Source organism: Pleurodeles waltl, chromosome 7, assembly GCF_031143425.1.
Source record: "Pleurodeles waltl isolate 20211129_DDA chromosome 7, aPleWal1.hap1.20221129, whole genome shotgun sequence".
Taxonomy (NCBI): domain Eukaryota; kingdom Metazoa; phylum Chordata; class Amphibia; order Caudata; family Salamandridae; genus Pleurodeles; species Pleurodeles waltl.
The window spans coordinates 216,005,957-216,015,086 of record NC_090446.1 but is presented as its reverse complement, the minus strand read 5'-3'; the positions used below and the strand labels follow the sequence as shown (position 1 = coordinate 216,015,086).

Below are 9,130 nucleotides of genomic sequence, written 5' to 3'. Positions count from 1 at the left end.
CAGGCCCTAGGCCTCTTAAGGCCCTAAAACCACTGTGACTATGGAGAGTGTGGGCACTCTTTGACCATTCCCCCTTCCTCCAGGTCAGGGATGATAGCCTGACCCTGGTCATCCCCTCTGGGGCTCTGTACCCTCCCTCTAGGAGCGGCACCCCCAGAGTCCAGAACTGTCAGGGTGCTTGTAGAAGCAATCCTGCACAATTCTCCCATCAGTGCAGGGATTTTAACCTGCAACTGATCTTCCAACCTGGGGTCTGTACCTTCAGGTTGGACCAGGGCCAGGAGCGAGGCTTCCCTCTCCCTGCCCTTTCTTCTGGGGTCCTGCACCCCACAATTAGGAGGGCCCCCCTCAGAATACAACATGGTAGGGGCACTGTTAGCAGTAGCCCCTCCTTCCAGGTCAGAGGAGACACCCCAAACCTGGCCTTCCAATCCTGGGTCTGTACTCTCGGACTGGACCACTGCCTGGCAACCCAGGACTTCCCGGGGGCACACCTACCACCCACCAGGTCAGAGTTTAACCCCTGAACCTGGTCATCCAACCCAGAGTCACCACCCTGCAGTTGAACCATTGCCTGGCCCACCAGGACTTCCTGGGGGGCACTCTTACCCCCCCCCCCACAAGGGACACACCATCCCCAAGGGCCACACAAGAGTCTGGCTGGTGCAGGACTCCTGACCCCTGCCCATCTGGCAGAGTCTGGATTCCCCCCAACCCAGAAATGGTCTCACCAAGGTCATTCCTGGGGGCCTATGCTCTTTCAGAGCTGACCCTCCAGGTTCTCCACTGGGGTCTATAACGCCCTCTCAACCCTGTGTCTGGACTTCTGCACCCCCTCACTAGGAGTGTTACTGACAGACACCAGAATTTGTGGGACGCTGGCTACAGCCACCCCTCCCCAAGTTCTCCTGACACTATGGGGTAACCCTCAGGAGATGGCCCTATGGTGCAGGCTAGGCTCCCCTCCTGGTGTTCCCTCATGGAACTCTCCAGGACCTGGGACTGGATCTTGGGCACTTTGGGCTTCAGCCCATCCCCATTCCTTCTCTTCTGAAACTGGACATGGGGTCCCCCAGCCATCCCACTACACTTGGACCTACCTGGGACACTGCAATCCTTTGTTACCTCACCTGGGTGGGAAATACCTAGACCACTTCCCTCAGGAGCACCCCCAAGTGCCTCTTCAGACTCTCTGGTACTCACCCAGAGGTCTGCCTCCAGTGTAAGTTCTCTGGGGTCAGAGAACTCACACTCCACCTGGTGTTGGCGTAGCTCTGGAAAATAAGGACTAGACATATGCTCGCCAACAATTACATCACTCAGCCCCTCACGTGAATTAACCAAACTACCCTTCACCCAACCATTGAGTGACTCAGCCTTGAAAAAGTACCCCACATCACCCTCCTGAGACTGGTGAGACAGTACCTGACTGTCCCTGACACTCAACCCACACTCTTCTGGGATGACTTCGCACTCCATAATCAGGACTTCTACCTGGGGGAACCCCTCTCCCTGTCACTGTCACTTAGAGTCAGTAGAGAGTCCCTCCCACCAGTAGGAATATGACTCCCCATGTCAGTTCCCCAATCCACCTCAGGGACCCTGTGCATCACGGGAGCTACCTCATACCCCTGAACCTCCTGGTGTCTGTTCACTCCCCCCTTCAAGTTGGGCACAACATCTCTGGGCATCTGCACTTCTTCAGCAGTACTGGATACAAGATTTTTGCTGCCACCTTCTGAACTGGACTCAGCCCTCATGGCTTCCAACGTCAGCTCCTCATAGCTCCGCTCTTGAGTTGCAATCCTTTCTTTTTCTCGGGCTAAGGCTCTCTCCTCCTTAGCCCTCTCAATCTCTGCATCTAGCTCTTCCAGCCTCTGGATTTGAGCTAGGAGCCATTCATCTCTTTCTCTTCTCCTCTCAGGGCCACTGCCTTCCTACTCAGAATATTCCTCCTCCTCAGAGTAGTCCTCCTTCTCAGACTCATCTGGTGGTGTTGCCTGATAGCGTTTCAACTCCCACTGAAACAGGGCTGACTCAAGATCCTCCCTTCTGGACTTCTTATTTACAGCCAGTCCCCTTTCCTTGTAGAATGCTTTTAGCTCCTTCTTTTTCATAGATGAATAGGTGCCAGAAGTTGACTTCCATTCTGCGAAGGCCTCACAGGTGCAACCCAAAACCAGAGTCCAAAAATATCAACAATATATCCAGGAAGACACCAGAGAACAAAAAAAAAAAAGATGAAAAATCAAGTTGATCTTCAACTGTGGATAGGTAGTGAACACTTATCTATTGTATGTCACTGCACAAATAAAAGTCCTATCCTCACCGCTGATCACCAATGGTAGAAATGGGGTCTTTGGTTGGCAGTCAGGTTACCCCCTCTCCAAGCAAGGACCCTCACTCTAGTCAGGGTAAGTCACACACAATCCAAATTATCCTGTGCCCACCCTCTGGTAGCTTGGCACTGAGCAGTCAGGCTTAACGTAGAAGGCAATGTGTAAAGTATTTGTGCAATAAATTATGCAATAACACAGTATAGCACCACAAAAAATACATCACACAGTGTTTAGAAAAATATATAATATTTATCTGATAAGATGCAGGTCAAAACGATTAAAATGCAATAAGTATATATTGAGATATCACTTTAAAAGTGATATAAAGTGTCTTTAGTCTTTAAAAAGCAATAAATGTCTCTTTCAAGCACAAAGTACCTGGTTCGCGTTCTAAAACTCCACAAGGGACCGCAGAGGAGATGATGTGTGGAAAACGAAGGAGGTGTGTGTCGGTTTCGCCCCTTCGCACACAGACTTGCATTGTTATTTTTCACGAAGGGGAAGACTTTCCATCGTTTTCTGGCGCTCGGTCGTGGATCCTCTTCGGGTTGTGGGTTTTCGAACGCCCCGGGGATGATGCGTGGAATCCTGGGCTTGCGGAGTGAAGTCACAGGCACTGCATCGATTCAGTGGGCGTTGCGTGGAAATTTCTCCCGCAAGGCAGGCGCTGCACCGATTCCTCTCTGGAAGTCGGGCTGCATCGTTCTGGGAAGTCTTTTTGGTCCTGAGACTTCAGGGAACAGGAGGCAATCTCTATCCAAGCCCTTCGAGAGAACTTCTCAGCACAGCCAGAGAGCAGCAAGCAGCAGGGCAACAGCAAGGCAGCAGTCCTTCACAGAAAGCAGTCAGGTGAGTCCTTTGGGCAGCCAGGAAGCTTTTCTTGGCAGGTTGCAGCTTCTGGTTCAGGTTCTCTTCTCCAGGAAGTGTCTGTGAGGTAGAGTGTGTACCCCAAGAAGTGTCTAAAGTCTGTGGTTTTGGGTGCTCTTCTTATACCCATTTTGGCCTTTGAAGTAGGCTTACTTCAATGGAAAGTCTCACTTGTTTGTAAAATCTGCCTTGCCCAGGCAAGGCCTCAGACACACCCCAAGGGGTTGGAGACTGCATTGTGTGAGGGAAGACACGGCCCTTTCAGGTGTGAGTGACCACTCCTACCCTCCCTCCTAGCAAAGATGGCTCATCAGGATATGCAGGCTACACCCCAGCCCCCTTTGTATCACTGTCTAGAATGAGGTGCCAACAACCCACGGGTCAAACTAACCCAGACAGGGAATCTACAAACAGGCAGAGTCACAGAATGGTTTAAGCAAGAACATGCTCACTTTCTAAAAGTGGCATTTTCAAACACACAGGGGCTCATTCCGACCCCCGGCGGTCCTTGGGATGCGGGAGCACCGCCAACAGGCTGGCAGTGCCCCGCAGGGCATTCTGACCGCGGCGGTTTGGCCGCGGTCAGACCAGGAAAACCGGCGGTCTCCCGCCGGTTTTCCGCTGCCCTGGGAATCCCCCATGGCGGCGCAGCTTGCTGCGCCGCCATGGGGGATTCCGACCCCCTCACCGCCATCCTGTTCCTGGCGGTTCCGACCACCAGGAACAGGATGGCGGTGAGGGGTGTCGTGGGGCCCCTGGGGACCCTGCAGTGCCCATGCCAATGGCATGGGCACTGCAGGGGCCCCCGTAAGAGGGCCCCACTTTGAATTCCAGTGTCTGCTCAGCAGACACTGGAATTCGCGACGGGTGCAACTGCACCCGTCGCACCTTCCCACTCCGCCGGCTCCATTCGGAGCCGGCTTCCTCGTGGGAAGGGGTTTCCCGCTGGGCTGGCGGGCGGCCTGCTGGCGGTCACCCGCCAGCCCAGCGGGAAAGCCAGAATGGCCTCCGCATGGCGGTTCCCTCCAGGCGGGCGGCTCCCGCGGCCCGCCGGGGTCTGAATGACCCCCACAATCTTAAAACCAACTTTACTAAAAGATGTATTTTTAAATTGTGAGTTTAGAGATCCCAAACTCCACATGTCTATCTGCTCCCAAAGGGAATCTACACTTTAATTATGTTTAAAGGCAGCCCCCATCTTAACCTATGAGAGAGATATGCCTTGCAACAGTGAAAACCGAATTTGGCAGCATTTCACTGTCAGGACATATAAAACACATTAGTATATGTCCTACCTTAAACATACACTGCACCCTGTCCATGGGGCTACCTAGGGCCTACCTTAGGGGTGTCTTACATGTAGGAAAAGGGAAGGGTTAGGCCTGGCGAGTGGGTACACTTGCCAAGTCGAATTTACAGTTTAAAACTGCTCACACAGACACTGCAGTGGCAGGTCTGAGACATGATTACAGGGATACTTATGTGGTTGGCACAACCAGTGCTGCAGGCCAACTAGTAGCAATTGATTTACAGCCCCTGGGCACTTCTAGTGCACTTTACTAGGGACTTACTAGTAAATCAAATATGCCAATCATGGATAAACCAATCAACAGTACAATTTACACAAAGAACATATGCACTGTAGCACTGATTAGTAGTGATAAGGTGCCCAGAGTCCTAAAGCCAACAACAACAGGTTATGAACAATAGGAGGAAGGAGGCAAAAAGTTTGGGGATGACCCTGCATAAAGGGCCAGGTCCAACAATACTTATGTTAAATGTTTTAAGTTTAGAGGTGACAGAACATGCATTTCTTGATAACCCACTTGTTGCTTTGTGTAGTGCAATTACAACATTTCATTAGATTTATGCCGTTACAATAATGTGTAATGCATATGTATCTTATTTAGTAGTTTAAGGAAAATTATTAAACACACCTGTATGGACACATTTTGAATTTGGGAATAATTTGACTTTGTGTGTAGGTGTCCGTTAGCATGAAGGCAGTTTGGGCCAAAGTGGTAAATGTAAAATAAAATATAGAGATGTGTTTCTTTAAATGTCTTAAACTACCACACCACACACATATGCATTGGCCATTATTGTACTATTGCTTGCAAGTATTTTTTTTAAATGCAAGCATCCGGAGCTAATGTACACAGACAATTTTGATGCTAACAGGTAAAACATCACCTACCTTTGGTTTGGGAGATGATGGGGTTGATTTTCATTGTGGTCCAATAGCAGCAGCAAAGGTAGGACTTGTACGATCAGGTTCATGGTGGCAAGGAAAGTGAAAAGTCAAAAAAAGGTAAGATTATCCAAAGCAAACCAGGATTTGTATGGGAGTTGCGCTATATGTTATTTTGCACTACTTTGCTTCAAGGGGGCATTTCCATGCTATCACCGATAGGTTTTGACACAAATCCCTACCTACTAACATTTATGGACAAGGATTTCAACCAAAATTTTATGATTCTAAAGGCAGGCATAAAGAGGAGAAATGTTTTCATTTTCTTATTATTTTTCCAACTCGCTTGAGTGCTGAGGGTGTTTGGGCAAAATATTTGGTCCAAAATGTCATATGTACAAAATATTGGCCCTCATTACAACCCTGGCAGGAAATCCCGCTTACAGCCGTGCTGGAGACCGCCGACATACCGTTGCAGCAGCGGAATTCCGCTTCAGGTATTACGACCCACATCTCAGAATCCGCCACAATACAGATACCCACACAAGTCAGCCACACCAAAGGTCAGTGATAAACTGGCGATACATAACCTACACCGTCACACCAACAAAAATACATCCACACTATCACGCCCCACGAATCAACGCAGCGGTCTTTCAATCGCGGTAATCCATGGCGGTACACACAGCTGTGCTCAAAATACACACACATTTACAAAACACAACCACATTGGACAATTCAAAATACACACACCTGATACACATACACACCACACACCCACAACACTATAAAACACACACCCACATTACCCACAAACCCTTACAACAAACAAATTTGGAAGAAGCCCAAAAAGAGAGATTAGCAAACACAACACCAGCATCCACAGACACACAACACCATCACCCATACAACATCCACGCACCTCTAACAACACACACAAACACATCCCCCCACTCATCACAACAGACAGCCCCTCACACATCACCCACACCATATCATGGCACCTCAAAGAGACACCAGGTTTTCTGAGGAGGAGCTCAGGGTCATGGTGGAGGAAATCATCCGGGTAGAGCCACAGCTTTTTGGATCACAGGCGCAGCACACCTCCACTGCGAGGAATATGGATCTATGGCAGAGAATTGTTAACAGGGTCAACGCAGTGGGACAGCATCCAAGAACACGGGATGACATCAGGAAGAGGTGGAACGACCTACGGGGTAAGGTGCGTTCTGTGGTTTCAAGACACCAGATTACTGTACAGAGGACTGGCGGTGGACCCCGACCTCCTCCCCCACAACTAACATCATGGGAGGAGCAAGTCTTGGCAATACTGCATCCTGAGGGCCTCACAGGAGTAGCAGGAGGACTGGACTCTGGTAAGTCATATCTTTACTACCATATCCCCCACATACCACCACCCTTACCCTCACTCCCATCACTCCATCATCTCACATATGTCCCACTATCACAATCCACACATCTCAATACCAAGGCCCTGCATGCAACACCTATGCATGGACCACCGTCACCAAAGCATGTCCAGTACAGATTCCCACGCAGACCCCAAACCAACTACCACAAAAGGGCAAACACAATTATGTAAGCACAGGAGAAGAGGGCACCTCACCCAATGCACAAGATGGCACACACAGATATTAACACTATGCATTTACACCCCAACAGGACCCCTACCCAACGTCACTGGACAGGAGTTGCCAGACATATCCAGTCCCCCCCAGAAGAGGCCCACGGTGATGACAGCAGCTCTGCACGCCTGGATCAAGATGACCAGCCCGACCCATCAGGGACCTCTGGACAGTCGGTTCCCCTGCCACTGTCACTAGCCACCACAGAGCCTCCCCCCTCAGGAAACACCAGCACAGCACCCACCCAGCGGGTCCATTCCTCCGTCCCCAGGACACGTCAATCAGCAGTGTGTCCACCACTACAGGGAACCCAGGCAAACCCACCAACCCAAGAAAATCAGGGACCTGGGGTCAGTGGCAGTGGGCATACGGTTCAGGGGACAGAGGTACAGGATAACAGGGAAGCTGGGAGGACTGCTGTGCGACAGGGGGAGGACAGGCCCAGGGAACAGACACTCCATGAGGCACTCTCCAACATCATGGGAGCTAACCACCATTCCCAGGAGACCATGAGCACGTTACTGGCCAAGTTTCAGGAGACCCAGCGGCTGCAGGAGGAACACTACCTGGGGATCAGGGAGGACTTGAAGTCCATTAACACCACCCTGGTCACCATTGCAGGGGTGCTGGCAGACCTTGTCAGCACCATGAGGGACACAGTGACGGGACCCTGACACTACCCTGGATGATGAACAGCCTCCACCTCCGACGGCGCTGGTGGACAGGAGGCACCGCCACAGGACCAACAGGCCACCAGCACCCCACCCACTGCAGAAGGAGAACCACCACAAAACGGTCCCTGAGATCCAGGAGCAACACAGAGAACATTGCCAAGACCCCGCCAGGAAATGAGACCCTCCTGAATGTCACCCTTCCGTCCCACTTTGTCACCCTGTCCACCTTAAACTGCCATTGCTCGGCTCCCTCTGCCCCATTGGACAATGCACCTGTGAGACCAAGAGACTGGACTCTGCCATGGACATTCCTCCACCATCACCCCAGCCCATTGCACATCCCCCTCCACTTATTAGCACAGAAATAATCACCCTTGAAATCAATCTGGAGTCAGTCTGTGCTTTCACAAATGTGTAATTGCAAAATCTATGAAATATAGCAATGTCAATGTATTTGTTCACATACCAATATTACACAGCTGTAGGCCAGGAGTAAACATAGCAGAGGGCACAAATTGGGACCCAGATCTGTGAAATGGAAAGCCAAAGTGACAAGTCAGGGTCCATACACAGAGTTAAAAAGGCAGACTTATGGTAGGTCCTGCAATAGTATGAGATGTGGGAAGCAGTTCCATCCTCTTACCTGTGTCTCACTGGAAGTATTGCATGATGATGTTGTTTCACTTGTCTACATCTTCTTCTTCTGCCTCCTCTTCTTCACTGTCCACATGCTCCACAGCTGCCACAAGACCAACATCAGGCTCATCCTCCTGCAGAAAAGGCACCTGCCGTCGCAAAGCCAGGTTGTGCAACATAGAGCAGGCCACAATGTTATGGCACACCTTCTTTGGTGAGTAGTATAGGGATCAACCTGTCATATGGAGGCACTGGAATCTAGCCTTCAGGAGGACGAAGGTGTGCTCTATTATGCTCCTAGTTCGCCCATGTGCCTCATTGTAGCGTTCCTCTGCTCTTGTCCTGGGTTTCCTCACTGGGGTCAGTAACCATGACAGGTTGGGGTAACCAGAGTCACCTGAAAATATTGAGGGACAACTGTTAGACATCCTCCAAACATTAGGGAATCTCCCATACCCAGACAGCAAATGAAACTGTGTGGGGACTTTAGGCTCACCTATTAGCCACACACGGTGCCTCTGGAGTTGCCCCATTACATAAGAGATGCTGCTATTCCTTAAAATGTAAGCGTCATGCACTGAGCCAGGATGCTTGGGATTCACATGGGAGATGTACTGGTCTGCCAAACACACCATCTGCACATTCATAGAATGATAGCTTTTCCGGTTTCTGTACACCTGTTCATTCCTGCGGGGGGGGACAAATGCCTCATGTGTAACATCAATGGCACCAATGATGTTGGGGCTATGTCCCAGTGCATAAAAGTCACCTTTCACT

At 50.4% G+C, this 9,130-nt stretch overlaps 1 pseudogene; it reads right to left on the bottom strand.

Annotated features, from left to right (window-relative positions):
* Window positions 1-1,937: 1,937 nt before the first annotated feature.
* The window catches only part of LOC138246864 (phosphoenolpyruvate carboxykinase, cytosolic [GTP]-like), a 78,940-nt pseudogene continuing 71,747 nt past the window's right edge, over window positions 1,938-9,130 (bottom strand).